General features: G+C 36.5%; 1 long non-coding RNA gene across 1 annotated transcript in view; it reads left to right on the top strand.

Annotated features, from left to right (window-relative positions):
- Positions 1 to 2,254: 2,254 nt before the first annotated feature.
- The window catches only part of LOC108543067 (uncharacterized), a 14,548-nt gene continuing 3,293 nt past the window's right edge, over positions 2,255 to 13,509 (top strand). Inside the window, exons 1-6 of the long non-coding RNA XR_001889446.1 lie at positions 2,255 to 2,309; positions 3,468 to 3,653; positions 4,065 to 4,161; positions 5,821 to 5,940; positions 12,520 to 12,614; positions 12,845 to 12,910. This is a non-coding gene — a long non-coding RNA (uncharacterized LOC108543067). The remainder of the gene's footprint in view (positions 2,310 to 3,467; positions 3,654 to 4,064; positions 4,162 to 5,820; positions 5,941 to 12,519; positions 12,615 to 12,844; positions 12,911 to 13,509) is intronic.

Raw genomic sequence — 13,509 nt, 5'->3', positions numbered from 1 at the left:
AAAAAAAAAAAAAAAAAAGAAAAAAGAAAAAAACAAAAACCACTAAGCGGAGTCCAGGATCTCATGTGTGACAACTTGGGGAGACCCTGTCTGCACAGTTTTATAATGCAGGCCTTCTCAGAGCCTTTATTGTGAGTTGAGAATTGATGTGCAACAGGAGCACAGGGAATGCAATATTTCCCAAGCATCTGAAAATGAAATCCATTTTTCAAAGATTATGTTGTAGGACTAGCATTTCAGGAGTTCTGCTTTGGGTAATGGTGTTCTAAAGTAAAATAAATCCACGGGAAATAAATCAAAAAAAAAAAAAAAAACTCATCTAATCATTATTTCCCTAAAAAAGCTGTGTGGACCTGCCTTTATTACTTTTATCCCAGCTGGATTTTCCGCTTAGAATGCCCTTTTAACTCCCCAGTACCCCCTGGCACATTACAGCTTATTTTTCAGGGCACAAATCAAAGAGTACACAACAAAAAATACACTTCTCAATCACAAACATCACATAGGGATTGCATGCTGGCTGTTTGGGTGAGTGTGTTATCTCTTCTACTAAGCTGAAAATCATTGAGGGCAAGGACTGTTGATCTATTAATGATGTCCCTTACCTGCATAGTCACACACACCTACAGTGGCCTAAGACATGATAAATGATCAATAAAAAACTTTCAAATTGAATTTAGGAGTTGAAATAAGGTCAAGAAAACTGTTACCCAACAACTTGAAATGTTTCCAGTTTTCCAAAATTGGAAAAGATATGTTCTATACAATTTTCAATTGCTAGGAAAAATAGTCTAGTCTCCAGTTACCAATTACTAATGCTTTTTAGCTATCATCACTTGCCAAAATTAGAGACCCATGAGGGGTCGATACAGGTTAAAGATTCTTATCATTTAATCCAATTATGTTCCATTTGTATCAGTTATTTTCAGTCCATTAAAACACTTATTCAAGCTCTTGGGTATTCCCCTATCTCCTTTTTAAAAGTATTTCCTTCAATATGTTAAATGAATAAAAGAGGCTTTTGCTGAATCCCTGCAAAAACATACTAAATGACTGAGACTAGAGCAAATATACCTCCTGAATTAAAGTACAGAAATAGCCTTTAGAGAGAATAATAGCCTAATAATACAGGAGATGTCAAAGACTGCAAACACTAAGTCTTACGGCTCTTACGCAAAAGGCGTGTGGCAGGGAATCTTTGCTTTTCACTGTGAAGGGGAAAAATTCAGATTTTAGGCATAAATACACCTCCATCCTGATGGGAAGGAGACACCAATGGGACCAAGTTAATACAATTAAAACCTAAAAAGGACTGGGTAGAAGTGGGGTCAAGATGGGAAAGCCGAACCTTCAGGTTTCCTCTGCATTCACATCAATTATCTGTAAGTCAAGAGGTAAAGGCAGCAGCTACGGAACCTAAACTAACAATTATTAGAGGTAGTTCAAAGGCCTGGAGGCTAAACTTTGAAAGCAGAGGTGATGAAAGTCTTGGGTACCAGGGATCAAGAGCAAGTCAAGCATTTGAAACACAAAAAGGTCAAAGCAGAGGTGAAGAGGACAACAGGATTTCAGTGGCCAAAGTACACACGAATACAGAACTGTCAATGTCATAGTGAGCAAAACACTGGCACCAAGAATAAGAATGCAAGAATGTCTGATTTGTGAAAGAATCATGATATGTTATGAAAATTGATACTTTCTGATTTCTTCTATACATCTTACTAATTATAAATTATTCTGAGTTGACCAATAAATGCAGAATTTAAACTAGCCAGAGCCCAGGAGTATTCTGGATACAGGTGAGTTCTGTTGGCATCTGGAACAGAAAAACTGGATGTGGCCGATTGTGTCTTCCAAAGATGATCGCCATATTATCTCCTATCCAATATGTTGTTCTGCAATATGACTTTCACATTTCCTCATCAAGAAGTGGAGTCTTATTACCTTACTCTGGGCTTGGCTTTAGTGGCTCATTGAACCAGTAGAATATGACAGAAGTGACACTCCAACCTCTGAGAGCAGATTGTAAAAACACCTTGCAATTTCTACCTGAACCTCTTAAAAGGATCACTCTTGGGATGCTGTCTCTGAGGACTGTTGCCATATGAAAGGTCTCAGCCACATGAAAAAGTTATGGGTAGGTATTCAGACATGTAGCCCCAGCAGAGCCCGTAGGAAATAGTCATCATCAACTGCCAGTCGTGCGACATTCCAACTCAATTGAACCTTTAGACGAATGTAGCACTAGCCTCTATTTGACTTCAATTACAAGAGAGATGCCAAGCTGAGACCAGTTAAGCCACAGAACTGTGAGATATAATAATAAATTGTTATTCTAAGCCATATGTTTCAAGGTGACTTGCTATGTAGCAATAGATAATCAGTACCTAGGGTTACAGGGATGATTTTTAAAATATCTCTATCCATGGCTAGTAATACTGGGACCATGACACTTACAGTTATCAACTCCAGCAGACTCAGAAATTCACTCAGCTCCCCTACTCCACCATTTTTGGTTCTCTAATAAAATGTTTGGTGATGGATGGATATGAAAGTTAAATGAGACTTGGTATTACCTGGGAAATTTGATTTGCAGCAATTCCACAATGCCTATTGTTGCACATAACTAAGATGTGGCTAGAGCCTGAAACAATTGAAAATGTAGAAGAGTCTGTAAGACCAGGATGGAGAGCAAGTACTGGACATAATTGAGTGATCACTAAATACATTAGAGAATCCACACTCTAGTGACAAGTGGCATTTGAAGGGAGAAATTTTCCAGAGAGATCAATGAGACCTTTCTCAATTAATACCAGTACTTGTGTTGCTTGTTAAATTGTTGCATTTCCTCCTGAAATATTACAGGTATCTGGCTCTTTCACTTACCTCCAAACCTTCAATTGTTCAGTCTCTGTTAATGCAAGGTCATAATGCAGAACATAATACGATTCTCAGTTTATGGTCAATTCTCAATTATTCAAGGCTTATGGAGTTACAGCGCAGTCCAATAGATTTCTGCTTAAATATTGACTTCATTGACATTTGGACACATCTGGAAATTCAGTCTGCTTAATTTTGATTTTGCAGACATCACAACTCAGTTATTTGAAATCTAACTACCTAATCACCTCTAGTGCAAGTTTGGGCTAGATGGATGGCAGGAGAAAAGTAAACATTTATAGATTGTCTTTTGCATTTTACATACATTATCTAATTTAATCCCCATAGCAATCAATGAGGTATTACTATCCTTATTTCATAGAAAATGAAACTGAGGCTAAGAAAGTTCAGCTTAAGTTTGCTTCCTTCCCCACTTTGTTGCTTAACAATATAATTAAGAAAATAGACTCTAGAATCAAACAGACTGGAATTAATTATCTTTTTATCATAATATGTTTTTATTAAAATGAGTTTTATAATGTATAGTTTATCTCTGTTTTATACCTGGTAGTTTCTCTATAATTTAGTTTTCAGAAAAGTCATATTTTTCTCAAATGACCTAGCTTTTACCTTTGTTAACTCACACCTGCACCCATCTGGTGAACAACTAGCATTAGAAGTGAAACCAGCAACCATTTAACAACAAACAGTAGCAGCAGCATGCACCAAAAGAGAATGGAAAGTGAAAAGAACACAACAGATCATTTTAAAAGGTATACTCCCTAGAATTTTTTGACAATGTTTGAGCGTGGTTCTCAAAACTACAATTCGATAAGTCAGTGAATCCTGAGTTTTATTTGGAAAGCATGGTCCCACCTTGTGTAAAGAGAAAAAACAGCCCTAGAATAAGACTACCAACTATAAAGGGCTATTCCACGGCATCAATTAAACCATGCATGCCATCAATATAGTCTTTTGCCAAACGTGGACCTTCAGTGTGGATACACAAATCTCTGCCAACTTAGCTTCATATTTTACGTGAAATATGGATACAATACAGGAGAGAAATATAAATGGTCTGCAGTGTGACTTGCAATTCTGCCTATTAAAAAACTGTGTGTTGGTGACTTACCCGTTAACTAAGGGACTTTAACTCTAGGCAGGTTGTTCTAATTCTCTTTCAGTAATGTGTCAATTGCCTGGTTCTTGACTGACAGCTAAAATTAAACAAAAAAGTGAATTCCATTCTACAGTGGGACAATCTTATGGGAACACTAAGAGGTAGATTTTTTAAAAGTCTGCAATCTCTAATATAATGAAAGCATAAAAGCATTTGCAAGCATCACGTAAGATGTAACAATAGAATGTGGACTGCTCTAAATCAGAGAGCACACAGACCATGCTGAAGATTAAGTAATGACAATACACAAATGAACTTCAGCACTAATCTTTGAGGAATACATTTCACTGCAGTAATAATAGTCTAAAATTAATACATTTCACTGCCTGCATAGGCAGGCAGGAGGCAAAGCAACAAATAAAAGCAAAGATCAGAAAAGAATGTCTGGCAAATAGATACTCTGCAATTTCTAAAATGCAAGATAAAATGAAGGAGCCCAATATTAGACCTAACCCCTTCTAATCTAAATGAAAATGTGAAGAAATTAAAACTGTCTATAACTGATAACTAACCAGCCAGAATTGTATTCCAATCCACAGAGACAAGTTAAAAACAGGTAAAAAAAAAACAGCAGATTATTTTATATTGGCAATCAAATATATATGAAAGAAACAGTAAAGTGTTTTAAAAATTGGCAAAAACTATTTAGAAAATAAGATTCCCTGAAGAAAAATTATCAAGGACACGTCTAAATACATGTTAGAATGAGCCGATATGGACCAACTTCCCATTATCAACTACTAAGACAAAGGTTCTAGACATGGCTTAAAAGTGTTAGCTTTATCCGATGCTCTGACAGTGCAGAGTGATATTGGACCCAAATGTAGGATCTAGAGGATGAGAGCTTGAATGTTAGTACCTTGGCTGAATTGGGCTCAGGGTGGGGAAAGTGATGTTAGAACCAGGACTCCTGCAGAGAGCCGGAAACTAGATCCAAGCAGCCAATTCATGAAAGAGAAACTAGAAAGACTCAGTCCTCATGGAGGCAAAGTGTCAAGGAAACTTGTCTTCAGGATGGGAAAACAGAAAGCAATTTTTCTGAAAGCAATTTAGAAACCCATGCTTGCCCTACATGGAGATGTAGAATCAAAGTTACACTTCCTTCATGGGGCAGAAATTTTAAGCCAAGAAATTAACATAAAAAAACTGATCTGAAACTGCTGAAACATCTAGAGCACTGACAGAAGTAAATAATATCACTTTCAAAGGGTGCTTTCAGATCACTGGTGACTCAGACACTGGCAACACAATAGAAACAACAGGGAAAAGATGAGCTCACAATAGAAAACTGCAAATCACACAGGGAAATGAATCACCATGAGGAGGAGACAGCGTACCAAAAAAAGGGAAAACTTCACAACCTAAAGATTAGGCATGATACAACTATTTGAGTTTATCAACTGAATGTGTTTAAAGTTATTAAAGAAATTAAAAATAGAAATAATAATGAACATCCTAGATATTTCTTGAGTTCTGAACTATGTCCTTAGACATTCCTTTGATAATTTTGGAATAAAGTCTCTGTTTTTTTTTTTTAATCTGAAAATTGGGGTAGGAGGGTAGTATACACTACAAAGGACACAAGGGAACTTTTATGGGTAATGGAACTATTCTATAACTTGATTGATGTGACATTACAAAACTGTATATGTGTGTCAAAACTCAATGAGCCATACATCTAAAAGAGTGAATTTTACTGTATGTAAAGTATACCTCAGTGCCTTATACCAAAAAAAAAAAAAAAAAAACTCCTCCTTCAGGATATCCACAGACAGCAGAAAAAAAGAGCAAAATAGATATTTTCACTCACGGAAAATGAATGTTTGCAAAGATTCACCAAGAAATAAAGTCAACCAAAAAAGTAAAGTCATGGAAAAGAAGTGAGTTCAATTTGTATTAAGAATTCATTTATTGAAAGCAGTTAAGATTTTACTTGAACACCAGGCCTCAAAGGCAGACACTGGTGAGGCAGCCTCACATGGGAAGCAGCTTCTCTGGTGAGATTCAGTGTCAACTCACAGCCACATCCTTTTCTATAAAAAATTTATGACAGCAAAGTTCACTTTCATTTATAACACTGAAAAAAATAACTAAAGCTTTAGTAAACAGATGGTGCTGAAAGTGAAATTACATTTGGTGAATTAGAAAATAAGAAAGATAATTTGAATCCAGATTTTACCAGTAATTATTAATATGATCCTATGCCAGGTGTCTCACTTCTCTATTCCTTAGATTTCTCATTTGTGAAAACATAAGGAATTAGCCAGATGATCCTGTGGGTCCATTCCTGCCCTCATGTTCTAACAGTGTGATTAATTTGGGCTTGGACAAACAACCACTAACACTTTAAGGTCAAAATATGATTTGGAGAAAAATTAGAGACCTGTAAACTCTTATTGCCATGATTGAAGCTTTATAAGATAGTAGAGTAGGAAAATCATGTTTTCCTCAAAAACATTTATTTGAAGAGTTTTATTGTGAAGTTAATTTCTACACTGAAGTGGGAACATTAGAACTTGAAATTTCTCTTTCGGATTCTCTAGACCTATATTATAGTTTATATGGTACCAACTGGTATGCTGCAGTTTTTATTCTGGCACTAACTACCAGAAGTTAGCAAAGACCCCACAAGGTAAGGGCTCAGTCCTCCACAAGACTACTCTCACTTGAGACTCCAGCTGAACATCAGGGTTCCCCAGGCCACCTGCACTTTGACTGACTACAAATTTGGGGATTCTCACAAACCCCTCAGGTTTGATAATTTTCTAGACCAAGTCACAGATCTTAGGAAAGTGCTCTACTTATGATTAAAATTTTATTATTATAAAGGATAACAGATAAGGACCAGCCAAATGAAGAGACACATAGGGCAAGGCCTGGGAGGGCCCCCAACACAGAACGTTCATGTTCTCGTCCCTCAGACAGAACAGGTCAACCTCCCAGCACATTGATGTGTTCATTTGTCAGGAACCTCTCCTAAGCCTTGGTGTCCAGAGTTTTAATTGGGGTTTCAGTACGTAGGCATGATTGATTAAATTATTGACCGTGTGATTCAACTCAATCTCCAGCCTTTCTCCCCTCCCCAGAGGTCAGACTGCCTCAAAGTAGTCACCTTTTAATCATGTTGTTGGTCTTTCTGGTACCCAACCCCCATCTGAAGTGATTGGAGGACTGATCTTGAGTCATTTCATTAGCATAAACTCAGGTGTGAACCAAAGGACCGAACACCTCTATCACTCGGGAAATTCCAAGAGCTTTAGAAGCTCTGCATAGGGAAGCTGAGACAAAAACCAGAAAAATTCTTTATCATACAGCATAGCTCATCTCAGCTTCTCTATGTAGAGTCTTTTAAAATAGTCTTTCTATGAATACAGGCATTCCTAGCTCCAAGATGCTAGTGGATCACAGCTGCCCTGGGTACAGAACCCCAGTTTGATATGACCTTTCAGCTTTAACACCCAACTCCAACTAACAAACATCCCTATCTTACATTAAATCCCTCTGAGAGAGAATCCAAATACATCCAGTTTGAGTCAAGAGTCCATCAATCTAAAAAACTGTGATCACAGCAGCAAAGTTATAGGATGCTTCAAAATAGGACTGACAATTCTCAGAGAACAGAGCCGGTACTTGGCAAGCATCAGACAATGTAAATCAAAGTATAGTTTCTATGGTTATGAAAAGCACAGGTGTGCAAAATGGGCTTAGAAAACATGAACAGGAAACTGTACAAGCAGAACCAAATATAATCAAGCTCCAAGATTTTGCCTTCCTTCCTATGCTCTTTTTTAAAAGCAGATACAAAAATAGTTTTATTCAACTATATTTAAATAGAATGTCAAAAGATTAATTTTAAACATTAATTAATCAAAAGATTAATATTCAGATTAATGTTCTTGGGAGTCAAACCCAAATTGGATATATTCTTTCTTGTGTACAAATGGCTCTGTTTTGTTTTATAGAATCATTGTAAACGGAAAGAGTGGTTTGTGGCAAATGGGAGAAAGAAAAGTTCCATTTGGGAGTATTTTCTAGAAATAAAATATGGAGAGCTAATAGGAGACAGATAAAGGCTTACCAAATATTACATATTTGAGCTAAAAGAAAAAAGTAAAGGTCTCTTCAACTGTATGTGAGGGAAGCTAATTAAAGCTACATTAAGAAAAATGAGAATGTATCACAATGATGAAGGGATAGCTCATGAACTCCAAATGCAGAAATGTAATCTGGCCTCCAAAAGAAACCAGAATTGAGGCCTCAGAAGCCTCCAGAAGACTGAGCCTCTTATTTTAGCATGTTTCATCTCCTAGTGGTCCCATCCTACTGTTTCTCAGGCTATATGAATAAGCATGATGGCTACTTCCCAACCCTAGGTTTACTTTGCCTCCATTTGAAAGACCAAAGTAAAGAAAGTTAAAAATCCTTAGTTGCAGTTCATTCATTCCAGAAGATACCATCTGATCAACCCATTCTGGTCCAATTGGCAATGGCCAGGAGGGAAGGAATCACACAGTGCAAATATGGCTGCTCGGGGACCCTCACTGTAGGGCAAGAAAGCAGTTTAAAATCATTTATGAATTGAGGAAACACCCCGGAAAGAGTCTCTAATACTCTCTGCTTACTTAGTTCCAGAAAAATAATAATTGACCTGGACAAAAGACAATATCTAAGCAGAATCTCTCCAGGATACTGATGGGTTCTGTATTTAATGTTTTTATAACTTATGTGAAGAGTGAATGCTCAAAAAAGTCTCACATTTGCAGATAAACAAAGATCTTTGGAGTATGAATAAACCAAAATGACATAAATAAAATGCCAACTTATTTACTTCAATGAGTATAACAGAAAGGTAATACGTTAGTTCTGAAAAATCAGAGAAATATAATCTTGGATGCACTGAAAAGAATTTCAGATAGAAACCTCTAAGACTCAAGTATTAGTCACTCATTTACTAATGCAACAGAAATACAGAGAGAAGGTGGGGCAAGAGGGAAGGCAGAGAAGAGGAAGGAAAGAAAGAAAAGAGAAAGGAAGAAGAAAAATGCATGCTAATATATCATGATTACCTGATGAAGCAAGTATTATCAATCCCCTTTCTCAGAGAAAGGAACTGTGACTGCAAATTTCCATGAATTACCCAGGATCACCAACTAGTAAGTAGAATAACTGGAATTCCAGCTCAGGTGTGTTTATCTGACTGCAAAGTATACATTCTCTCCAACACATGATTATCCTACATTTTTGAGATTTGGCATGAAATTCTTGGCAAAAACATTAAGAACTATTAAAATAGCTTAATGAAAAACTATGAGACACTGACTTTTTTTTTTAACACTCTGTCAAAGTCTGGAGACGCAACATAGCCCCTTTGGAGTCAGGTTATGAAACATGAAAGGTCAATGCAGTGTCTCTACTCATCTACTTTCACAAGCCAAACATGCTACCCTCTTTATTGACTCAGGCCCAGAATTTCCAAGAGAAAACTCTGGCCTCAGGTAAAACGAAAATATTCAAACTCAAAGGCAAAGAAGAAATAATAAAGAAAAAATGGATGCATCATGTTAAAGAAAAAATAGGCCTGGCACAGTGGCTCACGCCTCTAATCCCAACACTTTGGGAGGCCAAGGCAGGCAGATCACTTGAGGTCAGGAATTCAAGACCAGCCTGACTGATGTGGTGAAACCCCTTCTCTACTAAAAACACAAAAAAATTAGCCAGGCATGGTGGCACATGCCTGTAGTCCCAGCTACTCGGGAGTCCAAGGCAGGAGAATCGCTTGAACCTGGGAGGCAGAGATTGCAGTGAGCCGAGATCAGGACATTGCACTCTAGCCTGGGTGATGGAGTGAAACTCTGTGTCAAAAAAAAAAAAAAAAAAAAGAAAAGAAAAAATATAAGCTGCATATAGGCAATAGGCAAATAAAACAAAAATAAAGTTAAAGTGGAAACTGTATTTGTAATATATATGACAGTAACTATTCTTTCTTTAAAAATCAATTGTATTAATATATTTAAGATATATAACATGATGCTATGGGATACACAGGAAGAAAATAGGTAACTATGTGCGATGATGAATATGTTAATTTGTTTCATTAATATATTCATCATCAAAACATTACCTATTTTTGTTTTTATGGCAAGAGCAGCTAAAATCTATTCATTTAGCATAAATTCCAAATACAGTACAATTTTATGAACTACAGTCATGCTGCATATTAGATCTCTAGGTGTGCTCATCCTAAATATCTGCTACTTTGTGTCCTCTTGACCTACATCTCCCCGTTTCTTCCCCACCCATAGTAATCACTGTTTTGTTCTCTTTCTCTGTATATTTGAATTTTCATTGTTTAGATTCCACAGATGAGTGACATCATGTAATATTTGTCCCTCAGTCTGGCCTATTTCACTTAGCATAATGTCCTTCAGGTTCATCACATTATGGCAAATGGCAAAATCTCATTCTTTTTAGAGTTGAATAATATTCCATCATATATACATACCATTGTTTCTTCATCCATTCGTCTACTGATATACATTTAGGTTGTGTTTATATTTTAGCTATTGCCAATAATGTTGCAATCAACATGGTAGTCAGATATCTTTATGAGGTGGTGATTTCATTTTGTTTGGGTACACGCCTACAAGAGGGACTACTAGGTCATATGGTAGTTCTGTTTTTCATTTCTCTAGAAACCTCCACAATGTTTTTCATAATGGCTATTGGAAATCTGCATTCCCACCAACGGTACACAAGAGTTACTACTCTTAATAGCTAAAAAAAGAAAATCAAACAGTAAGAAAACATTAAACACAACAGAAAAGGGGCAAAGGACTAAAAGAAAAATGCATTTCCCAAATAAACTTATGAAAATTCTGCCCATCCTAATAATTTCATTATTTGTCTATGTAACTGCAAGTTTCTCTTTCTCTCTCACTCTTTTTTTAACAACAATACTCAGGATTATGGAACGTATTAGAAAATGTGCTTTCTTAAATATTGCAAGTGAGTGTGCAAAATGTTACACATTTTCTGTAACATAGTTACTCAACATGTATCAAAGAATAAAAACATCCATGTACGCTTTGACCCAACATTTGCACTTCTAAGAATGTATTCTAAGAAAAGTTAGACCTTAAAAGCTGTAAACATTCATATTTTATATGAAAGTATTCATAAAAGCTAAAACAAGTCCATTCTTGGGTAAGTCTGAAAAAATAAACTAAAATAAGATAATGCACAAAATAGAAACTGCTTAAAGAAAGTTGACCCATTTATATTTTTAAATTACTTGTAACCACTAAGAAGTGTGTAATAACAGAATATTAGTGTTCTAAATAATTGTGTTTGACACTCACCAGATGTATACCAAAATATTAACAGCAGTTCTTTCTGGGCAGTACTATTTTAGAGGATTTTTACTTTGTATGTGTGTGTTGTTCTCTGTTTTTCAGTTTCTGTAACAAATTAAGTTGCATTATTTTTATAATCAGAAAACAATTATTTGTTAATTAAAATGCAAATTATTCAAGAAGAGAGGCATATTTCTATTTCTTTTATCTGTATAAAGGTTTTAATTCTGTCAGAGGAAGTCACAAACATGACAACACATTCTGAGTGGCTGAAAGTAAACTGTCTTCAAAAATTTCCTGAGCCTTACTAAAGCATTCCTTCCCAGAGCAAAACACAACAGTGCATTTCCAATAAGAGCAATTAACTTTTGATGATAAATTCTACCCAAATAATTAATACAGGATTCAGAATCTTCAAAAGCAATAATACAAACAGTAACAACAACATAAAACAACAATAAAATGATAAAATACAAAATCAAAACAAAGTCATCTCCTTAAAAACAAAGGATTACTGTTGAAAATATATAGGCTATCATGAAAAAAATTTATTGTCTTTAATAACATTTTTGATTTGCAAATGCCAATGGCAAAATGACTTTATTTTCCCCTCTTACTGGTGCATTTATGATCATGTTTTGATATCTCTAAGGGTGCTCATGCAGTTGTCTGCTAAGAAAAGTGTGATTGCTACAGGGGCCAAGGGAATACTTCCCCTTTGCTTACCCCCTACAGGTTCACTGAAAATCAACTAGCAAAAGGCAGATTAATAGAAGAAAAGCCAAACAAAATTTATTAATGCACACACATGTGCACGGGAGTCATAAAAAATGTAAAATCTCAAAGAAAGGGCTAGCTGGGTGATGCTTTAATGCCATGAGGTTAGGAGTTTAGAGCATGCCAAGACAGGTAATGGGAAGGAGAGAGAAACAAAAGTGTGGGGCAAAGGCAATCTTATTACATAGATGAAACCTCCCAAGTAGCAACTCTCAGAAAGAATAAATGGTATCCTGTGGCTGAGTTAATCTTTTCTAGATCTGGGTAAGGGGGAGGACCGGAGAGAAAGCCTGGATTTATTATTTCACTAATGTGGTTTTTTCTCTATAGATGCAAATCTCCACAAAAGGCAGCTTTTCAGGGCTATTCCTGTCTGCATGCCCTCTGAATAACCATCTCAAAATATGTTCAAGAAGTATATTTTGGTGCAAAACATTTTTGGTTTTCTTTAGTCCCCCATTTGAAACTTTGTGTTTAGAAAGTTTCACATATTAAAGTGGGGTTGGTAGCTATGAAGAGATTTGGGTCAGAGGTTGTGAAATAAGAGATTGGCAAAGGGGAAGGGGGAAAAGCATACATTAGACCACGCAGCTGATATCTTGTTGAATCAGTCTCTTATAAGTTGGTTCAGTTAAACAGTTGTGCCCCATTCCAGGAGGTAGCATTGCAGATGGGATCTCAAAGCCAAGTCTCTATATATGATGCAGGCAAACAGATGTTTGTAAGTAAAATGTTTGTAAGTAAGATGTCTGTTAGTAAGAAGCATTTCTATGGAAACAAAGGAAAAACTAAGGTCAATATCTAGAGTAGTCTATAAACTAGTTTTTCTCTAGTCTCTATAACACCTTCAGTTGGATTGGGCAGGCGTGGCAATCGGACAGATTTTTGTAGATTGTAGTTCAAATTGTATGTTCCAGTGAACCTTCTGAGTAGTCCATACATCAGCAGGCATGAAAGCTGAAGATAGATGAGAGAGAGAGAGAGAGAGAGAGATAGGGCTGGGCACAGTGGCTCATGCCTGTAATCCCAGCACTTTGGGAGGCTGAGGCAGATGGATCACTTGAGGTCAGGAGTTTGAGACCAGCCTGACCAACATGGAGAAACCTCATTTCTACAAAAAAATACAAAATTAGCCAGGCGTGGTGGTGCATGCCTGTGATTCCAGGTACTCTGGTACCAGGTACTCCCTCTGGGAGGCTGAGGCAGGAGAATCACTTGAACCTGGGAGGTGGAGGTTGTGGTAAGCTGAGATAGCGCCATTGCACTCCAGCCTGAGCAACAAGGGCGAAACTCCATCTCAAAAAAAATTTTTTTTTTAAA

Source organism: Rhinopithecus bieti, unplaced genomic scaffold (genome assembly GCF_001698545.2).
Source record: "Rhinopithecus bieti isolate Rb0 unplaced genomic scaffold, ASM169854v2 scaffold_23460, whole genome shotgun sequence".
Lineage (NCBI taxonomy): Eukaryota > Metazoa > Chordata > Mammalia > Primates > Cercopithecidae > Rhinopithecus > Rhinopithecus bieti.
Note: the sequence above shows the minus strand (reverse complement) of the source record. Positions and strands in the feature narration are given on the sequence as shown.